General features: G+C 37.1%; 1 protein-coding gene across 3 annotated transcripts in view; it reads right to left on the minus strand.

Annotated features, from left to right (window-relative positions):
* The window catches only part of STYK1 (serine/threonine/tyrosine kinase 1), a 47515-nt gene extending 21586 nt beyond the window's left edge, over window positions 1-25929 (minus strand). The window contains exon 1 of one of the 3 annotated variants that reach the window (XM_079143011.1): window positions 25778-25929. The gene's annotated coding sequence lies outside the window, so the exon portion shown is untranslated. Of the gene's footprint in view, window positions 1-25561; window positions 25706-25777 lie in introns of those variants that run through there. The other 2 variants (XM_079143009.1, XM_079143008.1) reach the window with 2 other exon arrangements.
* Between the last annotated feature and the right edge of the window lie 965 nt (window positions 25930-26894).

Consider the following 26894-nt stretch of genomic DNA (forward strand, 5'->3'; position numbering starts at 1 on the left):
TTGTTGAGCATCTAGAGGCATAATACCTGACCTTGACACTCCTTTTCCTCCTACTTTAAGGTACAGGAAACCTGAATCTCTCTGAGGGCAATAAAGAAGTACAAAGAGCAGCAGGAAATGGATCATGCCACAAAAGGATCAGTCCAATCAATCAGCTCCCTCAGCCAGTCGTTCCACCTCACCTCTTCCCTCCAAGGGCTTTTGAACTTGAGAGGCTTCCTTTTCCAGCATTGTCCTACCCATGTCATGGCAGTCCCAGAATCTCAGCAGTATCTATTTCTACCCTTACCCTGCCTACAATTTCCATTCCTGTTGTAAGAAGAGGGATTTAGAGTTTGACTTCTAATCAAAACTCACTTCTACCATTCATTCTGATTTTGTATAAGGTGGTTTAACTTTTTGGGCCTCTGTTTTTCCATCTGTAAAGTGGCAATGATGCTATCTACCTTCCAGCCCTTCCAGGGCTATTGAGAGTTATACGGCATAAGTAATGTTAAATACCTAGTGCCTTGCCAGGACCACTGCTGATGATCTATGTTATTCTTTCTTTTCTTCTTCCTTCTCCATCTGCTTTGCAGGTTGGGAGGTAGTTACATAACTGCAGCAATCAAATAAATATATATAACAAAAAAATAACAAAAAAACCCAAAAAACTCATCTAAATATTTATAATATTTGTGGATCTAAGTATATGCATTTCTGCATGTGAAGAGGGAGGTCAGGTATTAATACAATTAACAAGGGTTTTAAAACTCATACTTCACCTTGTGTCGTTTGACAATTTACGTTTTATAGTTGCTAGTTAGTCTCTGAACTGAACAATCAGGTTGAGTAAGAGATTTACACAGATGGTTCAAATAGCATAACACTGTAAAGAAAGGTATAAGAATGGAAAGAATACTGTATAGTGGCATATTAACCAGGGAACAACTAACAACATCTGCCCCATTTCTTCTGTGCTTAAATCTCTCAGCTCCTTGTAGCTAGTTCCACTGATAACATATATATGTTGGATAATTTCCACATAATTCCTAATCTAATCCTGAGGGTGAAAATAAGAACCAAGTGTCTCATTCCCTTTCTTCCCATTTTTCATACCATACTTCCCAGTTTGGAAAGGTATAACCTAGATCTACTTTCACAAAATCTGCCAATTATTCTTGCTTCCCCTCAAATTTGGAGTTCTGTCTTGAATGCTATACAAGTAGGTCTTGTCTTCTCTTTGCCTAAATCTATCCTCCTAAATAAGCCTGGAATTGTGTTGTATACTTCCATTACTAAGCTCCTGCTGTTAATGGAAAGACCTCCAGATAAATACAGCCCTGCTGGCCTCATGTCTGATGTATGACCATCTTCCTGCTCTGACTCTTCCTTGCTCCCACCAGCACACTCTAGATCATTGACCCTGTGTTCTGCCAACCACACCCAAAACACTAGTTGCTAATTTCTCCCTAAATTTTACTCTATAACTGCACTGTTCTCTGCTTAGAGTCTACATGTACAGTCTAGTTTATCTTACACCATTCACTCTCAGGAGTCAAGTCTCATTCTAAGTTACTCATCTAGAGGTTAAAAAAATCACAAGAATTCTTAAAATATGTTTTGCTATGAATGAGAAATGTTTTGCTATAAGAGGTGAAAAAAGAAGAATGTCAAGAGAAGTTTTCCTAAGTAAGTGGTAAACTGGGGCAAAAGACAAGTAGGAACTAACTAGATAAGGATGGCAAGGCACAAAGGAAGAGGAGAGATGACACCCAGGTCTTGAATCAGAGCAGAACTTATATGTTCTCAGGTGGAAAGTCAGTGTACCTGGACAGCAACAAGAAAGGGAAAACAAGAAGAGAGGACATTGTCCACATAGACTAGGTGCAGATAAGGAGACTTTTAGGCCATGCTAAGATTTGCTTATTTTATTCTAAGTGCCACTAAAGAATCTTAAGTAGAGAGTGACAAAATCTTTTTTAATAGTTTAAAAAGACATTACTTGGGATTATACTTAGTAAGAAGAAGGATCAAATTACATACTCCTATTGGAAGGAGCTTGAGGGCATGTTGCTGAGTAAGAAAAGCCAATCTGAAAGGCTCCAGATTGTATTTCACATATTCAACATTTTCAAAAATAACAAAAGTAGGGAGACAGAATAGATCAGTGGTTGCCAGAGGAAGTGAAAAGATGTGACTATAGAAGGATCACATGAGAGACTTTCTTTATGGTGACAGATGATTCTGTTTCTTGATTGTGGTGGTGGGTGTATTGAATCTATACGTGCAATAAAATGTCACAGAACTATACCTAGAAAGGTCCAAAATACTGAATGCATGCAACAACTGAAATCTGAGAAAGGTGTGCAGCCCAGTCAATGATGCTGTGCCACTGTAAGTTTCCTGGTTTTGATAAGACACTGATGTCATACAGATGTTACCACCAGGGGAAGCTGAGTGATGGGCCCACCCACCTCTGTATACTCAATTTGGCAACTCTCATGAGTCTATAGTTATTTCAAAATTAAAAGTAAAAAAAAAATATGACTTCAGCAACCATTGAATAATAAATTGAAGGTGATAAAAATGAATACAATAATACCAATTATGAAACTCACAGTTTCATGGATTACAATATTGACAGCAAAAACAAATAAGAAAGTGATCAGAGCTCTGAAGGAGATTGAACCTGCAGAACATGGTGTTTATAGGAGGTGGAAGGGAAAAAGAGAACTCAAAAAGGAAGATTCATAGGGATCATGTGTTGTTCTTAACATTTCAATTTGAGATATCAGTGTAGCTTTCTAGTATTAGAAATAATAATTTGGGGGACTAGGGATGTAAGTTAGTGATAGAGTTTGTCTAACATATGTGAGGCTGTGGGTTTAATCCCCAGCATAGGAGGAAGGAAGGAAGCCAGAAAGTTGATGGTATAGTTTTTAGGATTCATTGGGAAAGTGTACTGGAGATAAATACTTAGGAGTCATTAGATGATACTCAAAAGTCATAGCAGTGAAAAAGCTGACTAAAACAAATTGTGAAACCCATCGAACATGACTTCACATATCACCATTCAATAACAGAAAAGCTTCCTAGGAGACACAAACATACAACTGGTGTTGAAAACTTCTAAAATAAATTATTCATTATATTCATTAAATGGAGTTTAGGCAATGGATTATTTATTTGCTCAAAAATAATTTAGATTCTTGCTTCATCACCATGCAAAATAAGTTTTAGGTGGAAAAACTAGATGTTTTTAGAAAACTAAAATTTTAATTTTATAAATAATATGGAAATGCTAGTGACTTCTTAAGCTTATAAGAAGGATAGAAAAATCACTATGATCACAATTGATAGACAAATAAAAAGTGATTTTAAATGGAAGATATACCTGAATGCATAAAAAAAATCATTACATTTCTTTTCTTTTTTTTTTTTTCTTTGTTAACGTACAGATTTGCTTCAAAATGATCTAAGAACTAAGGGGAGGAGAAGTAGGTGGAGATATTAATGAAACAAGATTGTGTGCAGGTGTGTGTGGGTGTGTATTTGCCTAAGTTGAAGTTTGTTATTGTATTACAGCTGGCTTGCTACCTTAATACATCACACTGCAGCACAGCAACAGGACCAACCTCTGTCACCTGCCTTTGTCCTGTACCTCCCGGGTCTGAACTTGTATGCATGCAAAAGATACTGTTTTCCAACACTTCTTTCCTTATGGTCTTTTCTATCTATCATGACAAACACATATTTATCATTCATATTCCTAGTCTTCAGCCCCCTTTCAACTTTGTTACAGGTTTCAGAAACATAGCATAGCCCATTTTTAGAAGGCAAAATACCCATTTTACTACTAATTAGCTGTGTACTCTTTTTTTTTTTTTTTTTTTTTTTTTTTTTTTTTGCTGTGCTGGGTAACGAACCCAGGGACTTGTGCTTGCGAGCCGAGCACTCTACCAACTGAGCTATCTCCCCAGCCCTTAGCTGTGTACTCTTAAGCAGATTTCTTAATCTCTCCTAATCCGTAGTTTTCCCATTTGTTAAACATGGTTTGTAATATTATCTAATTCAAAGAGTCATTTAAAGAATTAAATAATTTAATACATATAAAGAATTTGGAATAATACCTGGCATGTAGTAAATACAAGTTGGTTACTAATTATTCCTATAATAATTATAAAAATAAAAAATAGATGTCGATCCAAGATGGTGGACTAGAGGGAGGCTGCATTTCTTGTCGCTCCATAACCCGAGTTTCAAGCAGAGGATATCTGTTTCTCAGTGAGGCAGTTTTTGCTGCTTATTAATTCCCTACTGTTTACCCCATTTGTCTACTGTGATCACCTTCAGTCTACCAGCATATTGACTACTTTTTGAGTGCAGATTGCTCACTGTCTGGCACCTACCATCCACCATTTGCCTGCCTTTTGCCTGTCCATTGCCTGCCTTTCACCTACCCATCACCCAACGCATGAGGTTCATCTCCTGATCATCCGGCAGCAGTCAACAGACTGACCACAGACCGCCAGTGGAGTACCAGCTGCCTGCTGTTGCCTGGAAGCTCACTGTCACACTACCTACAGGTTTGGTTACATGTGGCTGCTGCCATTTTGAGAGAACAGCCAGGACTTATAGGACCCCTGGACGGACTGACTGAGTCCCATCTCCAGGAGCCCTCAGCCCAACTGATCACTCCCTGCCTCTGGAGCCCTCACATTTCTGAATGCTCCCTGCCACAAGGAATCCCAGACCGACAGACTGCACCCTACCACCGGGACCCCCAGACCAACTAATTGCACCCCGCCTCCAGGATCCCCAAACCAGACTGACAACACCCCACCTCCAGGACCTCCACTCAACCACGCCCACACTCTGTGCTGCAGCTCCCCATTTACCAACACATTTGGAAGCCAGAGCAGCCATCTTGGATAATCCTGGAAGTTGTAACTCCCATCTTTAGGTGGGGCAAATCTCATCCTGAGATGCCTGCTGGAGACTTGAAGCTCATTGTCAGGTACCTCTCATACATCAGGCTACTGAAGACTGGGAGGTTTGAATACTATATTACTGTTATAGTGTAGATTTTTTTTCTTCTCCTTATTGAAAAATTTAAGTTTTTATTTCTTTACTTTTTTTGCTCTCTTTTCCTTTTGTTTACCTGTTCCCTCAGAGTCTCTTTCTCCCTTTTTTGCATGCTAACAACCAATTTCTTTTGATTATACTCTCACCCTTTCTATTATCTAGAATTTCTGTATATTCTTTTCTTTTGCCATTAAGAGCCACATCCTACATCCCTCTGCATCCTCTTTGTCCTCCATTAGAAACTGTAGACCTTATTGCAAATCTGTTTGTTATACTGAAGATAATAATTGAACTCATCCTGTTTATTATGACAATGTTGTTAATGTTCTCATAGGAGTTATTTGGTCTAGGATTGCATACTGTCTGAATTGGGCATTGCTAATATTGATATCCCCCTTAAAGAAAAGATTTAAGAAACCTATAGGGCCACTATAAGCCTATAGGGGAGAATCTGCAATACTCCAGATCTGCACTGCCAGAGGGGAAGATACATGAACAACATGAAAAAACAAGGGAAGAAAATGATCCAAACAAATCTAGATTCTATATTAATAGAATCCAATGACAGTATGTTAGAAGAAATGTCAGAAAAGGACTTCAGATTATACATGATTAAGATGATTCATGAAGCAAAGGATAAGAGAGCAAATGCAGACAATGAATGATAATACCAATAAGCTGAAGGAGCAAATGCAGGAAGCACAAGATCATTTCAACAAAGAGATAGAGATTCTCAAAAAAAAAAAAAAAAAAAAAAGAAAAAACTAAAAAAAAAAAAAAAAACCAAACGGAAATCCTTGAAATGAAGGAAACAATAAACCAAATAAAAAACTCAATGGAAAGCATCACCAAAAGACTAGACCACTTGGAAGACAGAACATCAGACAATAAAAACAAAATATTTAATCTTGAAAATAAAGTTGCCCAAACAGAGAAGATGGTAAGAAATCATGAACAGAATCTCCAAGAACTATGGGACATCATGAAAAGACCAAATTTAAGAGTTATCAGGATTGAGGAAGGCACAGAGATACAAACCAAAGGAATGAACAACCTAGTCAATGAAATAATATCAGAAAATTTCCCAAACCTGAAGAATGAAATGGAAAATCAAGTACAAGGTGGCTTACAGAACACCAAATGCACAAAATCACAACAGATCCACATGAAAGCACATTATAATGAAAATGCCTAACATACAAAATAAAGAAAGGATTTTGAAGACTGTGGGAAAAAAGCATCAGATTACATATAGGGGAACCAATATGGATATCAGCAGATTTCTTAGTCCAGACCCTAAAAGCTAGAAGGGCCTGGAACAACATATTTCACGCTCTGAAAGAACATGGTTGCCAACCAAGAATTCTATACCCAGCAAAACTAACATTCAGATTTGAAGAGGAAATAAAATCCTTCCATGATAAATAAAAGTTAAAAGAATTTACAAACAGAAAGCTTGTGCTACAGAATATTCTCAGCAAAATTTTCCATGAGGTGGAAATGAAAAACAACAATGTAGGTCATCAAAGGGAGGAACTACCTTAAAGGAAAACCCAACCAAAGGAAAAACCAAGTCAAGTTAAAAACCAAAAATAAGCCCAAATGACTGGGAATACAAATCATATATCCATAATAACCCTGAATGTTAATGGCCTAAACTCATCAATCAAAAGACATAGACTGGCAGATTGGATTAAAAAGAAAGACCTAACAATATGCTGCCTTCAAGAGACTCATACATAAGGACATTCACAGACTAAAGGTGAAAGGATGGGAAAGAACTCACCATGCATGCGGACTCATTAAAAAAGCAGGGGTTTCTATCCTTATTTCAGATAAAGTGGACTTCAAGCCAAAGTTTGTCAGAAGAGATAGAGAAGAACATTTCATACTGCTTAAGGGAACCATAAATCAGGAAGATGATCATAAGTATTTATGCCCCAAACAATGGTACATCCATGTACATCAAACAAATCCTTCTCAATTCCAGGAATTGAATAGACCACAACACAATAATTCTGGGTGACTTTAACACACTGCTGTCACCACTGGATAGATCTTCCAAACAAAAACTAAACAAAGAAACTATAGGACTCAATAACACAATCAATAACTTAGACTTAACAGACATATATAGAATATTCCATCCATCAACAAGCGGTTTCACTTTCTTCTCAGCAGCACATGGAACCTTCTCGAAAATAGACCATATGTTATGCCACAAAGCAACCCTTAGAAAATGCAAAAAAAATAGAGATACTACCTAATGTTCTATCAGATCATAATGGAATGACATTAGATATCAATGACAAAATAAAAAAGAGAAATTACTCCAACACCTGGAGAGTAAATAATATGCCATTGAATGAAGCATGGATAACAGAAGACATCAGAGAGGAGATAAAAAAAATTCTTAGAGGTAAATGAGAATGTCGATACAACATATCAAAATCTCTGGGATACTATGAAAGTAGTACTAAGAGGCAAATTCATTGCATGGAGTACATTCAAGAAAAGAACAGAAAGTCAACAACTAAATGACCTAACATTACAACTCAAAGCCCTAGAAAAAGAACATATCAACACCAAAAGTAGTAGACGACAGGAAATAGTTAAAATCAGAGCCAAAACCAATAAAATTGAAACAAAAAAAACAATTGAAAAAATTGACAAAAGAAAAAGTTGGTTCTTTGAAAAAGTAAACAAAACAGACAAACCCTTAGCCACACTAACAAAGAGGAGAGTGAAAACTCAAATTACTAAAATTCATGATGAAAAAGGAAATATCACGACCAACTCCACTGAAATACATAACGAGAAGCTACTTTGAAAATCTAAACTCCAACAAAATAGAAAATATCACAGACATCGACAAATTTCTAGAGACATATGCTCCTCCCAAACTGAACCAGGAGGACATACACAATTTAAACAGATCAATTTCAAGCAATGAAATAGAAGAAGCCATCAAAAGTCTACCAACCAAGAAAAACGCAGGACCAGATGAATTCTAAGGTGAGTTCTACAAGACCTTCAAAGAAGAAATCATTTCAATACTTTTCAAAGTATTCCAGGAAATAGAAAAGGAGGGAACCCTTCCAAACTCATTCTATGAAGTTAGTATCACCCTCATACCCAAACCAGACAAAGACACATCGAGGAAAGAAAATTTTAGACCAATATCTCTAATGAATATAGATGCAAGAATCCTTAACAAAATTATGTCAAATTGCATACAAAAACATACTAAGAAGACAGTACACCATGATCAAGTGGGGTTCATCCTGGGAATGCAAGGTTGATTCAATATCCAGAAATCAATAAATGTAATTCATCACACCAATAGACTTAAGGTTAAGAATCATATGATTATTTTAATTGATGCAGAGAACGCATTCGACAAAAATACAACACCGCTTCAAGCTTGAAACACTAGAAAAAATAGGGATAGTAGGAACATACCTGAACATTGTAAAGGCTATTTATGCTAAGCCCACGGCCAACATCATTCTTAATGGAGAAAAACTGAAAGCATACCCTTTAAAAACTGCAACAAGACAGGGATGTCCTCTTTCACCACTTCTATTCAACATCATCCTTGAAATACTAGCCGGAGCAATTAGACAGACTAAAGAAATTAAAGAGATACAAATAGGAAAAGAGGAACTCAAACTGTCACTATTTACTGATGACATGATTCTCTATTTTGAGAATCCAAAAAACTCCACTGGAAAACTTCTAGACCTCATAAATGAATTCAGCAAAATAGAAGGATATAAAATCAACATGTATAAATGTAAAACACTTTTATTCGTAAGCAAGGAAGCATCTGAAAGAGAAATTAGGAAAATAACTCTGTTCACAATAGCCTCAAAAAAATAAAATAAAATACTTGGGAATCAATCTAATCAAAGAGGTGAAAAATCTCTACAATGAAAACTACAGAACATTAAAGAAAGAAATTGAAGAAGACCTTAGAAAATGGAAAGATCTCCTGTGTTCTTGGATAGGCAGAATTAATCTTATCAAAATGGCCATACTTCCAAAGGTGCTATACAGATTTAACGCAATTCCAATTAAAATCCCAATGACATTTCTCATAGAAACAGAAAAAGCAATCATGAAATTCATCTGGAAGAACAAAAGACACAGAATAGCCAAACCAATCCTGATGCAGGAAGTATCACAATACCAGACCTTAAACTCTACTATAGAGCAATAGTAACAAAAATGGCATGGTATTGGCACCAAAATAAGACAGGTAGACCAATGGTACGGGATAGAAGACATGGAAACATACCCACATAATTACAGTTTTCTAATACTAGACAAAGGTGCCAAAAACTTACAATGGAGAAAAGATAGTCTCTTCAACAAATGGTGCTGGCAAAACTGGAAATTCATATTCAGTAAGATGAAATTAAACCCATATCTCTCACCCTATACAAAACTCAACTCAAAATGGATCAAGGCTCTAGGAATTAGGTCTGAGACCCTTCACCAAATAGAAGAAAAAGCAGGCCCAAATCTCCATCACATTGACTTAGGACCAGAATTCCTTAACAAGATTCCCATAGCACAAAATTCCCATAGCAAGAATCAATAATGGGATAGATTCAAACTAAAAAGCTTTTTCTTAGCAAAGGAAAAAATCAATAATGTGAAAAGAGAGTCTACAGAGTGGGAGAAAATCTTTTCCACACACTCTTCAGACAGAGCACTAATCTCCAAAGTTTATAAAGAACTTAAAAAACTTTATACCAAAAATACAAAGAACCCAATCAATAAATGGGCAAAGGAACTGGGCAGACATTTCACAGAAGAAGATATACAGGTGATCAACAAATACATGAAAAAGTGCACATCATCACTAGTAATTAGAGAAATGCAAATTAAAACCACCCTAAGATTTCAGCTAACTCCAATTAGAATGGCTATTATAAAAAAAAAAAGCAGACAATAATAAGTGTTGGTGTGGATGTGAGGGAAAAGGCACACTCATATCTTGCTGGTGTAGCTGCAAATTGGTGCAGCCACTCTGGCAATTGGCATGGAAATTCCTCAGAAAACTTGGAATGGACCCACCATTTGACCCAGCTACCCCACTTCTCAGATTATACCCAAAGGACTTATACTACAGTGATGCATCCACATCAATGTGCATAGCAGCTCAATTCACAATAGCTAGATTGTGGAACCAACCTAGATGCCCTTCAATTGATGAATGTATAAAGAAACTGTGGTATATATATACAATGGAATATTACTCAGCCATAAAGAAAATAAAATTATCTCATTTGCTGGTAAATGGATGGAAGCTAGAAAATATCATGCTAAGTGAAATAGCCAAGCCCAGAAAACCAAAAGCTGAATGTTTTCTCTGATAAGTTGATGATGATATATAGCCAGGAGGAATGGCCAGGGAAGAGAAGAATGAAGGAACTTTGGATGCTGTAGAGGAAATAGGGGTGGGAAGGGGTGAGGAACAGAAAAAGAGGAGAATGAAACAGACAGTATTACTCTATGTATATTTATGATTACATGAATGGTGTGAATCTACATTGTGTACAACCATAGAAATGAAAAGTTGTACCCCATTTGTGTACAATGAATCAAAATGCAGTCTGTCAAAATTTAAAAATTTTAATAAAAAATAAAAAATAATTTTGTAAATAATTAATATTATCATTACTACTATTCCTCAAGTCATATATCTTAAAATGACCTCTCCTTTGGGTAAGACCCTCATTCTCTGCAATATCAATAATAACATGATATCACAACTAGAATACTCATATTTCCATGTTTGACACAGGTATTAAGAAAACTATTTCCTGATGTTTAATATATTCTTGCAATAAATCTTAACTAAGCTTCTAGTACAATTTTTTCACCCTCCTTGGACTAAGCATCTGCTTTTTTAATCTTAAGTTTTTACCTGTCATGTTCATTTCTGTAAATGGCTTCATAGGTTTTGAATTTGAAAAATTCTATGGTTCTGTGATTTAAAGTCAATAAGTAGATTTTAGGTTTCTTTTTCTAGACACTAACCTCCAAAACTTAAACCAGTGGTTCTGCTTGAGGAGTTTTTGTTTGCTTGTTGTTCTTGTACTGGGATTAGATCTAGCGGTTCTCTACCACTAAGCTATATCCCCAACCCTTTCCCCATCCCGCCCAAAACAGGGTCTTGCTAAATTGCTGAGGCTGGCCATGAACTTGTGATCCTCCTACCTCAGTTGCTGGAGTCACTGGGATTACAAGCATATACCATCACACCTGGCTTGAGAAGTTGTTGTTTTTGTTTTTTAATTCCATTGTCTAGGATATATCTCAAATAAATTAAATCAGAGTCAAATTTTCTGGGACTGAGAACCAAATAGTAACATTTATTTATTTATTTTAGTAACATTTATTTAAAGCCCTCAATGTAATTTCAATGTGCAACCAAATTTGGGAATGCTGCTTTAAACCCTAGTTATCCTTTCTTAATTAATGAAGAGAAAATGCATGAGAATCTAATTTAATGAATAAGATTTTATATTGGCAACCATCACTTTAGTGTATTCTCTTTCCCTCTCCCTGTCACCCCCTCTCTCATGCCTTCCCTTTCATTTTTCTATGTAATTTTGGGCAAACTTCCTCTCTTCTGGATTTTTATTTCTAATCTATAAAATAATAAATCATAATCCTGCAGAACATAATCCAGGGCATTCTGACTACATAAATGAGGGAAAACATGAAAGTACTTTAAAGTTTTAGAACAAAAGTATTTCAGAAATCCAAGGTAGAATTATCTTCTTCCTTTCCCTATTCCTGCCCCTCCACATATGCATATACCATGCCTATCTTTTCTGAAGAACTTCACTTTCAGAAGTTAAAGTTTTTCTGCAGTATGTGATTTGTGGTTCTATTAAATAGTCAAAGCTTTGGGTTTTAGAGGATGTCAAACCACTATACTCATCACTATTTGTCGACCACACTTTTTCTCCTCTTTTATATTATCACTTATAATTTTTAGGAAGATAAAGATGAATGCATCTAAATAAAGGTGATGTAAGATGCACTTTGGAAAAGATCTGAGTGCAAATGAACTTTAAATAATGCTATATTTGTAACTGTGTGGTCTCCAGTATGACAAGGCCCTGGCATTAACTTTCCCTTTGGCTTCAACTGTCTTCTGCCCTATAATTCGTGATGTTTTCCTCATCAAAATTATTTCTCAATAGAAAGTTCTAGGAAAGATGTAATATGAAAGAGAAGACTTCCTCTCCTGAAATAGACAAAGAAGTCATGAAGCTTCAACAATGGCCCTAAGTCCATGGCATCCTGTGTGGCCTTAACCAAGACAATACCTTTGTCAGAGGGTTGTGTGTAATGCCTTATGAAAAATATAAAAAGAAATGAAAATTGAAGACATTATCATTATTTATTGATATTTCATGGAAGTACCCAAGAAAACAGAAAGAAACATGCGAAAATCAATAGCTTTCCTGTATATAAATGATAAATATACTGACAAAGAAATCAGGAAAACAATCCCATTCACAATAGCCTCAAAAAATAAGGTATCTACGAATAAATCTAACCAAAGGGGTGAAAGAACTTTACAATGAAAAATAGAGAACACTGAAGAAATAACTTAAAGAAGACACAAGAAGATGGAAAGATGTCCCTGTTCATGAATAGATTTAATTAATATTGCTAAAGAGGCCATACTACCAAAAGAAAAATATAGATTCAAGGCAATCCCCATAAAAATACCAATGGCATTCTTCACACAACTAGAAAAAGCAGTCTTAAAATTCATTTGGAAGAATAAAAGACCCAGAATAATCAAAGTAATTATAAACCCAAAAAGTAATGCTGAAGGTATCACAATACCTGACTTCAAATTATACTAACAGAGCTACCGGAACAAAAACTGTATGGTAATAGTATAATACAATCATATAGACCAATGGTACAGAATAGAAGACACAGAGAAAAACCCACACAGACACAGTCATCTGATCCTTGATAAAGGTGCTAAAAAAATATGTTGGAGAAAGGATAGTCTTTTAAAAAATGGTGCTGGAAAAACTGGTTTTCCATTTATAAAATGACTCTAGATTCTTATCTCTCACACTGCACAAAAATCAACTCAACAGCAGCTCAAGAGGCTGAGACAGGAGGATCGTGAGTTCAAGGCCAGCCTCAACAACTTAGCAAAGCACTAAGGAACTCAGCAAGACCCTCTCTAAATAAAATATGAAAAAGGTTTGCGGTTGCAGTTTAGTGGTTAAGTATCCCTGGGTTCAATCCTTGGTATCAAAAAAAATAATAATAAAGTCAACTCAAAGTATATCAAAGACCTAGAATTCAGACCAGAAATTACGCAATTTCGAGAAGAAAACATAGGGTCAATATTCCAGCTTATAGGCACAGGTAAAAACACAAAGGAATCTCTAAAGCTCAGGAAATAATGCCAAGAATTAATAATTGGGATGGCATCAAATTAAAAAGATTCTGTACAGCAAAGAAAACAATTAGGAATATGAAGAGATAATCTATAGAATGGAATAAAATCTTTGCTAGCTACTCTTCTGACAGAGGATTAATATCGAGAATATATAATGAGTTCAGAAAAGTTATTCAACATCATTAGCAATTAGGGAAATGCAAATAAAAACTACACTGGGATTTCATCTCACACCGGTCAGAATGACAATCATCAAGAATACAAATAATAAATGCAGGAAAGGATGTGAAAAAAATAAACTTCTACACTGTTGGTGGTATTGTAAATTAGTACAAACCCTATGGAAATAAGTATGGAGGTTCCTCAAAAGATTAGCTATACCACTAGTTGGTATTTATCTTAAACAATGAAAGTCATCATACTACAGTGATACATGCATACCCACAGCAGCACAATTCACAATGGTCAAACTATGGAACCGGCCTAGGTGTCTGTCAGTGGAGGAATGGATAAAGAAAATGTGATATATATATCTATCTATATATATATATATGTATATGTATAGATATATATAAATAGATATAGACATAAACACACAATGGAGTTTTATTCAGTGATTAAAAAATGAAATTATGTCATTTGCAATAAAGTGGGTGGAACTTTATACCATTATGTTAAGAGAAGTAAGTCAAACTCAGAAGGTTGGGGGTCATATGTTTTCTCTCATACATGGAAGCTAGAGAGGAAAAAGAAAAAGTAAGGGGACAGGATCTCATGAAAAGCATAGGATGATCAGTAGAGGAAAGGGATCTGGTGGGTGGGAGGCAGAGATGGAGGGGAAAAGTGCTGGGCAGTGATATTGGCCAAATCATATTCTTATATTGTGTATATGTACAAATATGTAACAACAAATCCCATCATTATGTACAACTGTAATGCCCCAATAAAAAATGTGGAAAGAGAAAAATAAATAAATAACCCCCCGCAAAAAAGATGAATTCAACCTTACCTTTTGGAATGAAAGACTAACCAACATCTCAATAAAAAAGACAACTTCATATCACTACAAGAATACAGAGAGCAACAAGAAAACTGCCTAAATTCCACAGAAAACCCATCAAAAGTTTTTGCATAATGTGTATTTACATTGAATAACAAGGATTCATTAAGTGCTATTCACCACACCTGGCATTGCCTGTATATGACTCACCTAACATGTTTTTGGACCTTTCTCCAGGACCCAGGCAAGAAGGCTAAATTTAGGTATTGTAACCTTCCCAGGTCACCTCTCTCTTGTTCCACTAAACCCAGGCTCTTTCCATTTATTAGCATGGAGAAGATTCAGACAATCAAGGGAAGCAATCTGCTTTGGACTCTAACCTGCTCTGCTCATCCTTAACTGACATTTGTGTTCAGTCCAAGTTTTCTTGATACTGTTTTTGCTTCCTACTGTAGCCAAGTACAGTATTTTGCATGTGGTTATAATGGAATCATTTATATAGTGCTAACCACAGGTCAGATTGTTTTAAGCACTTAACTTATGATGTCATTTAATTCTCACAAATGAAGAAACTGTATGTTAAATACTTTGCTTCAGATAACACCATTTTTAATCAGTGAAGATGGGATTCTAAACCAGGTCATTTGGCCCTAGAGTCCATATACATAAAATTTGTATTATTTTGAACTATCTAGTAGATCCTCAAAATCACTTCCATTTCTTTCTTTCTTTCTATTTTGGTAAAATTAGAATAACATTTAATATGCCTTTGTTTATTAAATTGAGATATAATTCACATACCACAAAAGTCACCATTTTAAAGTATACAATGTAATAGTCTTTATTATATTCACAAAAGTATGCAACAATCGCTACTATCTCATTTTAGAATCTTTTCATCACCCAAAAAAGAAATTCCTACCACCAAGTAGCAATCACTCCCTATTGCTGTTTCTTTTCTTTTCTCTCTCTCTCTTTTTTTTTTATACTGGGATTGAACCCAGGGGTGTTTTAGCATGCAGCATCATCCCCCAACCTACTTATTTATTTGTTTGTTTGTCTATTTATTTATTTATTTTGAGGCAGGATCTCTCTAAGTTGCTTAGGGTCTTGTTAAGTTGCTGAGGCTAGCCTCAAACTTGCAATCCTTCAGCCTCAGTCTCCCCAGTAGCTGGGATTACTGATGTGCACCACCATGCCCAGCTAAAACTTCTTTTCTTTCTTTCTGAGGCTGAATAATATTGCATTGTGTGAATACATCGATTTTGTTTTTCCATTTATCAGTTGATACATGAATAGTTTTCACTTTTCACCACTATGAGCAGCATTGCTATGAACATTCACATACAAGTTTTATATGAATGTAAGTTCTCATTTCTGTTTGGAATTATAATTCCACATAGGAGTGGAATTACTGATGTGATAACTCTATGTTTAAATTTGAGGAACTACCAGTTATTTTCCAAAGTGACTGCATCATTTCACATTCCTAACAGCAATTCATAATGGGTCTAGTTTCTCCACACCCTCAACACACTTATTATATTCTGTCTTTTTTTTTTTTTAATAGCCCCAATAGCTAGTGTAAAATGGTATCCCATGTGGTTCTGATTTGTTGATTTGCATGTCCCTGATGATTAATAATGCTGAGCATCATTTCATGTGTTCATTAGTGATTTGTATATCTTCTTTGGAGTAATGTCCTTTCAAATCATTTGCTCATTTTTTAATCTGGCTAAGATTTTTATTGTTGAATTGTAAGTGGCCTTTACATACTCTATGTCCTCTAGCCTTATTAGACATATTATTTGATTTTTCTGTTTGTTGTTTGTTTGTTTTTTGATACTGGGGATAGAACCCAGGGGTGCTTTACTATTGAGCCACTTCCCCAGACCTTTTTATTTTTTTATTTTAAGACAGAGTTTTGCTAATTTGCTTAGGACCTCGCTAAATTGCTGAGACTGGCTTTGAGCTTGTGATCCTCCTTCCTCAGCCTCCCAAGTCACTGTGCTCAGCTAGACATATTATTTGCAATATTTTATTCTATTATTCATTTGGTCTTTTAACTTTTTTTGATAATATCCTTCAAAATTTTGACAATTTTGTCTTGGGTTGCTTGTGCTTTTGATGTCATATCTAAAACATCAATATCATGAAGATTCATACCTGTTTTCTTCTAAGAACTTTGTAATTTCAGTTGTTACATTCAAGTCTTTGCTCCATTTTGTATTAATTTTTGCATAGAGTATGAGGAAGAGGTCATATTCACTTTTTTGCATTTAGATGTCCAGCACAATTTGTTAAAAGATTCTTCTTTCCCTAATGAGTTGCTTTTGGCACCAAAACAATCGGTCATAAATGTCAGAGTTTACTTCAGCCTCCTGCTTCTCTTCTATTGAGCTACAGTCTTGCTTACTGTAGCTTTATATTAAGTTTTTAAATCATTCAGTTTAAGCCCTCTACTTTGTTCTCTTTTTCAAAATTGTTTGGGCTATTCTGAGTCCATATGAATTTTAGAACCAGCTTGACCATTTCTGAAAAAACAAACAAAAACAAAAATAAAAAAACAACTGGAGTTTTGAAAAAATTATGCTATGTATGTAGATAAATCTGAGGAGTACTGCCATCTTAACAATATTAAGTCTTCCTTACCTAACAACACAGGATGTATTCCTTTTTAAGTTTCTTTAGTTTCTTTCAAGGAACTGTTTTAGTTTCCAGTGTTCAGGTCTCATGTAGTTGTGGTTGATGATAACACTGATGGTTCCATAGACTCAAAAGGTTAAGCCAGAATTTGTGTGTGATTTGATGAGACAACAGAATGTTCTATTCTCAATTAATCAGTCCCAGAATAATTGGGGCAATAACTACCTCCTAGAAACTGGCCAAAAATGCTATCTATGTCAAGTATCATGTAATATTAGGGCGTGAGTGATCTTTCTCTTAATGCATAAATAGATGGAGTCTAAGGCACCATATTCTATAGCTCTCTTGGTATCAGAACCCAGTTCATTTTCTCTGACAGTCCTAAGATGATCTAAATTTCTCTGGTTGCCATGAATTGGTGAGACCAGGGTGTCCAAAATATCCACATCCATAACTTCCACAATAAGAATACCTCTATTTATCTATTCCCCTGCAGAGACCAGTGTTTCTGAGGCACCCAAAGTATGTTTAAGTTTAAATAAAAGCTCATAAAGATGTTGTCCCAATATTGCTGCTAAACCTCTACCTCATGTATGAAAGTACACCAAATCTAGCACAGAGAATTCTATCCCAGGGTTCAAAGAATTTATTTGGGGGAATGATTTGCCTAGCACACTATCTAAATACCTATAAACCCATAACCTGTCAACAGTTATGGCCTTGCTGATACTATCAAATATGTTGCCTACCTATAAGTAGATAACCTAAGTGCCTACTTTCATTTTTAAGTTAGCCTACTCTATTTTCTAGTCATTATTAACTCAGTGTATTTAAAATAATTCATTTTAACATTGGTCCAAGCAAAAAGATGAGTGTGATGAGTGTGTTGATAAAGGAGGGAATGTGTAGACAATTACAAATCACAATTGATTTATCTCTATTTCTTCCTCCCAATCCTACAAAATTGGAATATTCTTCAAAATTATCTTCACTTTTGTAGTAGAAAATCATTCAGAATAACACATGACTGTTTAGTCAACCTCATATTGCCTGTGGAAACTAAAGTTTAAGTGAAAAGGTGATTTGCCTGAAGACAGAAAATAAATCAGAGATCTCATCAGGAGATGTGAGACTCCCTGATCACGAACCTAGCGTTAGACCATCCTTAAGTATGAAGCATGGGTAAGGAAAAGATAAACAATGAAGTCAAGGTCACTTGGGGTCATGGGAGCTGCTTGGGCTTCAAGAAGTGATGCACACACATTAAGCTCAACTCTCAGAGTGGGAAAGCCATTCCATTTATACACTGCAAATGTAACAACCACCTCATATACTCTACACCCTATAGTCACACCTCCTTCAAAGAAACAAACAAGAAAAAAAAACAGTAACCTTGCTATCCATTTCTTAATATTTCTTGTAAAAGAAGATTTCACATTATGAAAGGCAGCACATGTTTCAAAAATGCCACATAATTCTAAATATGTGCAACAATTAGAACCCTTTGGAGCTGGGCATGGAGGCACATGCCTGTAACCCCAGCAATGTGGGAGGCTGAGGCAGGAGGATTGCAAGTTGAAGACCAGCCTGAGCAACTTAGTGAGACACTGTTTCAAAATAATAAATAAAAGGGGCTGGGGGTCTAGCCCAATGGTAGTGTTACCAAAAGCTCAGTCCTTGTCTCCAGTGCCAATCCAATAACAAGGACACAATTTTGAGAAAAAGGAAAAAGGTTTATTGCTTTGCTAGCAAAGGAGAAACCCAGAGGACTCCTGTCCCAAAGACTGTGATTCTGCTCATCAGCAGGAACAGGGGGCTTTTATAGAGGTAATTCAGAGAAAATGAGATTACAGAGGAGAGATAAGGAAGGAGAAGATTGGGGAAAAGAAGATCAGGGAGGAAAAAGTTAGAAAAAAGAAGATCAGAGAATATCAGGGGAAAGTTTAGGGGAAAGAAGATCAGGAAGGAGAAGATCAGGGAGGAAAAGGTCAGGGAGAAGAAGGTCAGGGAGGAGAAGTTTGGGGAAAAAAAATGTAAGTTTCAAAGCCAAGCCACAAGGGATATAGTCGTAGCATCAAGTGAACCCCTGTTACAGTAGAGGGTCCCTGGGTTTAACCCCCAGTACTGAAAACAAACGAACAAACAAACAAATAACCACACACACACACACAAAAAAAAATCCCTTTCAAACCAAACCAAGAAACCTAACTTCCAACTACTAATGAGGGCACTGAGGCACACAGCGTTCATTCCATCAGACAGTTGATGAGCACTTAAGCTGAGACTAGCATTCTATGTTCTCATTCTCCGTATGGTGCTATTTCTGCTGCGATTTCCCGCTATTCACAAGGCCAACTAGATATTTAGTCTTTTGTATATTCAGGCAAATTTTGTAGGGATGAGAATGAGGAGGAAGATCCTGGTTCTTGTAGTTCATCCTGTGCATGTACTTTTACAGTCTTCTGCCTACTGGAACTTTGGGATGTGCATGTGTCTGAACTATCCTCTGCAAACTCCTGTCCCACATATCAAATTTATATCCTGGTTGTGTTTTCATTGCTGGATCTTTAAGAATACTCTGATGAATACTCTGTTCCTTTCTTCATTTACTGTGACTCATTTTAACTCATACCAAGGTATCAGCCCCAAGCCCATTGAGACTTGTGGGGCAAGATGCAAGGGCGGAGGCAGGGCAGCCATTTGACCTCAGACCAGACTGACTGGATTTGTGGAATCTGACTGTGAATCTGATAAAAATGGGATAATCAAAACAGAATTTCAGCATTCCCTTGGCCCCATTCCTAAAGGAATGACAAGCCAAGCATACCACATCTACTCAAACAAATGTTTTCCTGTTGCTTTAGCCGGAGGCGGCACTAAATTTGGGCCCAGGCTGAAGAGGACTCAGAGAGCATTTAGGTGAAGGTCAACTGGGAGCTTTCCCTGTCTGGACTGAGCCAGCCCAATGTGACTTAAGAGGGACTTTGGAAAAATGGATCCTAAGCCCATTTTGCTGATATAAACTAGGGGGCAGCTTTGATACACAACGGATGCTGATAGCTTATGATTGTCTGAAAAAAAGAAAAGTGCTTGAGATTATCTTCTCTAAACCCCAAATTGTCATCCCTGGCAAATGATTTTCAATTAAGTTAGTAGGATAATATGAATATAACAATGCCGCCTTCTGCACTTATTCAATATAACACCCTACATTTACCCCACAACACAGTACGTCTGGGTAAATCATTCAAGATCTGAGTACACAGCTAAAGCTAAGAATTTCAAAGCTTTCACAGAAAAGTACTTGATTTCGAATGTGAATATTATGCATTTTCGTTGTTGTTGTTGTTCTTGTTTTCTGTACTGGGGATTGGACCCAAGAACACTCTACCACAGAACTACATCCCCAGCCCTTTTTATTTTTTATTTTGAGAGACAAGGTCTCACTAAGTTGCCCAGGCTAGCTGTGAACTTGGGAATTCTCTTGCCTCAGACTCCCAGGTCACTGAGATTATAGGTGAGTGACTCCATGCCTGGTTTATATGTGTTTTATTGTGATTTTCCTGTATACACTCCAAAATAGTTCTTCCCTTAAACCTTTAGCATTTACTAATATGTGTCTGCTATGGTTTGAATATAATTTGTCCCCTCTGAAACACCTATTAAAATTTGGTTCCCAATGTAATGGTATTGAGTGGTGTTAGGAACTTTAAGAAGGGATTAAGTCTTTTAAAGGGAGAAATGCCTTTCTCATAGGACCAGATTAGCTAACACAAACACAGGTTATTATAAAGAGAAGCTACCCATCACTTTTCACCTTCTGCATATACCAATTTACCCTACCACAGCTCAAGGTTCTCACCAAATGCATCTATCTGATCTTGGACTTACAACCTTCAGAACCATGAGTTTTTATAAACAAATGTTTTTGTATAAATTACCCAGTCTCAGGTATTCCATTATAGCAACAGAAAGAAGACAAAGTGCTCTTACTAGAATTCTAATTTAACTTAGAATTACATATATATAATAATTTGGATTTAGACCAGTTTTATAAATAGAACCATATTTGTATGTATCCTATTGCCTGATAATTTGAAGAACCACCCTTAAATATATAGAGATGGGGGGGGCCACCAAACATGGCTGAGAAAAATTAAAGGACATTTCCTTCCATTTTTAGCCTATAGTTTTAGGCATAAGAGTTTAAAATTACACATCTAAAAAATGCAATCACAGCCAGGTGCAGTGGTGAACGCCTGTACCTCTGGAAGATTGGGAGGCTGAGGCAGGAGGATCACAGGTTCAAAGCCAGCCTCAGCAACTTTTCAAGGCTGTGAGCAATCTAGTGAGATCTTGTCTCAAAATAAAAAATAAAAAGGGTTGGGGATGTGGCCAAGTGAGAAATAGATCAAGTTTCAGGGACAACAATGCTCAGAATTTGGAATACAAAGGAGACTAATGGTGGCTAGGGAGAGTGTGTTCCTGGAACTCTTTCTATTCCCTGAAGATTTCCCCTTAGAAAGTGGCATTGACATCATGATATAGCCAGACTCCATACAACCCAAGACAGTTGGCTTTTTAAGGAGGGAAAACAGCTGCAGAAGAGTTCTTTGATCTCAGAGAGTAATGAGGCTACTTCAGGGAATGAGGTCACAAGCCAGGGAGTGGATAAGAACCCTTGCTCATTCTGTTTTCCTTTCCTTATCCAGAGGTGACTGTCCCCCTATAAACTCTAACTCATCTCCTCATTATTATGAAATTCTACATTGTAAATAATAAGACTCCTTTTATTCAAACCTGAAAGGATCCCTGGATATTTTGCATTTTCTAAAGGGAAACATAATAAAACAACCAAAGACCACTGAGTCAAATGCCCTATTCTCTGGTCATAACTATAGTGCCAGAACTTAAAAACAGATTTCAGGCCCTTGAATTCAGGACAGAACTCTATCCACTCAACACTGATGTCTGTGTAATTAGCAACTTTACCTTTGTGCAAATTCATTCACTTTTACTTTCTTTTTTTTTTTTTTTCCCAACTGGAAACTTTCCAGGACATGATCTACTAATATAGAACATTTAATTCCCAATTTATTTGTTTAATACTTAATACTAAATTTACCTATATCATCTGTTTCTTTCCTACCAGATAGTAATTTTTTCTTTTTTTTTTGTTTTTAGTTTTTAATAATTTTTGAATTATTATACAATGCTATATATTCACCATATACTCACTAACCATTTACAAGGCTATATATTCACTAACAATTTCCCTCTTACTCTGAACACACAAGAAGACTATGATTACAGCTGTCCCTTGAGGTGTGACCATATGACCCATTCTGCCCATTGAAATATGAGTACAGTAGTCTCCACTTGAAACCACTTTCTGTAGTTTGGGGTGGAAGAAGACTCTCACCAATTTGGACACACTCACTTAGGAATTGCTCTAGAGGAAATAGATACATATCTACCTTATTTAAGCCACTATGTTTCGCATCACTGATATAGCAAGCAGCAAAGTAATTAACAATAAATAGATTATATATAAAGCAGGGGCAGTATTTTATTTGTTTTTGTAACCCCACTATGACTTAGCCCAGTGGTTAGTAACTTTTTCTTTAGGTCCTTTATTAGTCATCTTCTTTAGGTTCTCCATTAGCACAGCCCAGAAGTAGACACAGAGCAGTGGCCATGTCTAAATTCAGAAAACATGTAGGGGGAACAGCCCAGCTAAACCTAGGCTGCTGGGGAGGATAAAAATGAAGTGTTAAAGTTAGGGAAAAAAAAAAAAAAAAAAACTTCTGTGAGAAGAGTTTAGGGGCTTTGCCTATTTTTTTCATTACCATCTTCCCAGCACCTAAAATAGTTTCTGGCACATATCAGAATTCATATGCCTGTTGAATAAAAAACTAAATTCACTTACAAAAGCATATAATTTATTAAGTTGATTTCTTGTATGACTTTATAAAGGTATTATGCATCATTCCCTTCAGCAATAAAATGTTTAAGTGCTGTAACTTTGAAGCAAATAAACAGAATGACAATCTGAAAAACAAAAGTAGCACTGGATCTGAAAGAAGTTTTATAGAAAAATAATCTATAGAAATTAACTGGGCAGAAAGAATAAAACTGCAGTGACAAATATAGAAAAGAGAGGCTTTTAATGTGTTACCCAGAAAGTATTAGGGTACCCTGCTTCTGCCTGATAAAGACATATTTTTCAGTCTGTCTTTAGACTGAATGCTATTTTTCTACATAAAAGGGAGCAGCACAGCAGTAGGTAACATATCCCCCAGAGTAAAACTCCATAAAGGACAACCCTTCAGAGACAGGACAGGTGCAGCAGGCAGAATAATGCCACTCTCAAGATGTCTATGTCTTCATTTCTGGAACCTATGAAAGCATTAGTTGTTTTATTCTCTCTCTCTCTCTCTCTCTCTCTCTCTCTCTCTCTCTCTCTCTCTCTGCATTTTTTTATTGGTGCATTATAGCTGTATATAAAGATGGGATTTGTTGTTACATATTCATACATGCACACAGTATAACAATATAATTTGACCAATATCATTTCCCATTACTCTCCTCTCCTGCCCTTCCTCCTACCCCCTGGGAAATCATTTGTTTTTAATAGACTTAACAATGGAATATTGAAGTTGTAGATGAAATTTAATAGATTAACCTTAACATATGAGGTTATCTTGGATAACCCAGTGATTACCAAAGTAATTACAAGGACCTCTACAAGTACAAGAGGAAGGAAAAAGGGTCAGTGTGAAGGGATGTGGAAGTCAGCAGGCCATTCCTGGCTTCGAAGATGGAGGAAGGGAGTAGGAGCCAAGAAATGCCAGAAGCCTCTGGGCACCAGTGAGGCCAGGAAGCTGGTTCTCCCCTGGAGCCTCCAGAAGAAACACTGACCTGCCTACCTGTCTGACCTCTGGCCTCCGTACAAAATGGGTAAATTCAGAGACAGATAAATACGCTTGTCAGCACCAGTAGTGAGCGGCTGGGGGAGTGGGGCAAACGTCCACAGCAGACAATGAAAATAGCCTAACTACCTTTGAACATGTGCATCTTAAAGACCTAGTCCCTGTTATGGGTTGAATTGTGCCCCCCCCCCCATTCCTGTATTGAAGTTCTAACACCCAGGACCCCAAAATATGACCTTATGTGAACATAGGGTCTTTAAAAAGATAATCAAGATAAACTGAGGTAGGTAGGGTGGACTCTAATCCCATATTACAGATGTTCGTACAAAATGGGTAAATTCAGAGACAGATAAATACAGTGGGAGAACACAGAACATGGAGACCAATTCTACAAACCAAAGAAAGAGGCCTAGAATAAATCCTTCCTGCATGTTCCTCAGAAGGAACTAATCCTGCCACTACCTTAATTTTGAACTTCTAGCTTCCAAAACTTGAAACATTAATTACAGTTGTTCAAACCACCCAGTTTTGTAGTCCTTTGCTGCAGCAATCCTAACAAACTCATACAGTAATTGAGGTGCTGAAGAAAAAGTGCAATGAAACAAACTCTTCAGGATGCCTCCCTGAAACAGATGATCCCTCACTGGCTGTGAGTGGAGATTCTGGTGTAGGGACTCCGACAAACCAGGTAGTCAGCACAAAACTGTGCTCGCCCCTGCTTATCAGTTTGTGGGCTACACATTATGAGAGCCAAACTGCTTTATTTCCACAGCTACAGGTGGCTCTCACTAAGGTCTCAAATCTATGAAAAACTCAGATGGGGAGAGGATTCGTTAGAGAAGGAAGTAAAAACCACACAAATGAACCAGAAACAAAGGAGACAAAATGGGAAAGAGGTTGAGGGACCAGTAGGGGAAGAGGAGAAAGAGGGAAAAGACAGATTAAGAAGCAAACAGATTTGGTTAACGAGAACAGCAGATCACACTGTACACTTTATAAACATGGTTACAGATATTATCTCATTTAAATATCACCGCTACCCTGTGAGGTCATTCCAGTAGAGAGGAGGACGCTGAAGCCTAGGCACTCATCTGAACAACTCTGCAGTCCTTGGACAAGGAATTTCTGTACCCTCATTCCTTCCACCTCCCTCCTGACTAGGAAGAGAGAGAGGCCCCATGTCCCAGGGTTTATTTCCTGCTGCTCGCTTCACAAAAAGTGCTGACACAGGTTTAGTCTTATAAAAACACAGAAGCCAAAAGCCAAAAGATGCTTGTTCTGAAGAAATACAGGTTAATTCAGCTGATGATTATCGTTTGTTCCCATAAAACACGAACAGCCGATCACGGCCATTCCACTGCAGCTTCCTCCCCTTGTTTCTTTCCCAACTTCAGTCCACCCCTACTGCAACATTGTGTCCCTCTTCCTCCCGCAAACCCCAAACACCCCGTTCGCTACCGTGTCCCTCCTCCGGTCACTCCGGTTTCAGATGGAACTGGCCCAGTCATGGGGGTGAACAATGACCGGTTTGGGCAGAGCAAGGTGTGCCAGCCTCAAGGAAATGCTTTCCAGTTTCTCCTTCCCACTGTGGGGCGTGGCTGTCAGCAAAGGATGGAGTTTGGGCGGGCTCCCCACAAAGGGAAGTCTGAGGGCGCTGAGGTTTCCGACACTCACCACACACCAACCAGCAGGAAACCTCTGGTGAAACTGTAAAAGCTGGACTTGCTGCCGAGTTACCTTCTCATTTCCTACTCTAGCGAGTGTTAGATGGGCAGGTGCAATGGAGACTCCAGCCCAGGTGAAACCCGAGTCACCGTAAAGCACAACAGCGCCACCTCGCGTCCCAGCCCATAGCAGCTGTCCTCGGTGGTGCAAAAGATTGTCAGCGCCCCAACTCTTTGCTAAGCGTTGGGTATTGACTACTGCTGCAACAATGAAAAACATGTAAGAAATAAAAGAAAATAAAGATCGCAGGAGGAGGGAATCGGTAAAGTCTTTGAAAGACATACTGATCATAAGTAACTTGAATAGATGACCAATTTGTTCAGCACGGATAGCGTACCAAAGAAACGAACTTGGGTGCAATGCAGTATGGGGTATTTAGAGATCAAAGTACTTCAGTTCTCTACAGTTTTTTTGTTTTGAAATTTTTATTTCCTCTGGAGCTCTTTTCACGCAAGATGAGAAGTTGGAGGTGTAGATCAGTGGTCGAGGGCTTGCCTAGTCCATGAAAGGTCCAGGGATCCCCATTTCTCCTTAAAATAAATCAAACAAGCCAAGCGTGGTGACGCACGCCTGTAATCCTAGCGACTCAAGAGGCAGAGGCAGAAGGGTCTCAGGTTCAAGACCAGCCTCAGTAATTTAGCCAGACCTAGAATAAAAAGGTCCCAGCGGCTCTGGAGGCTGAGGCAGGATGAGACTGGTTTGAAGCCAGTCTCAGCAATTTAGGGAGACTGTAAGCAACCTAGTGAGACCCTATCTCAAAATAAAAAAATAAAAGGATTGGGGATGTGGCTTAGTGATTAATCACCCCTGGGTTCAACCTCTAGTACCAAAAATCGGGAGAGGGCTGGGGATGTGGCTCAGTGGTAAAGGACCCCGGGGTTCAGTGTGTGTGTGTGTGTATGTGTGCATATATATATATATATATATATATATATATATATATATACACACACACAAAAATAATATATATATATATATATATATATATATAAATAATATATATATATATATATACACACACACAAAAATAAATAAAAATTTTTAAAAACTGTATAAATTGTACTGA

This window comes from Sciurus vulgaris, assembly GCF_902686455.1.
Source record: "Sciurus vulgaris genome assembly, chromosome: 5".
NCBI classification, from domain to species: domain Eukaryota; kingdom Metazoa; phylum Chordata; class Mammalia; order Rodentia; family Sciuridae; genus Sciurus; species Sciurus vulgaris.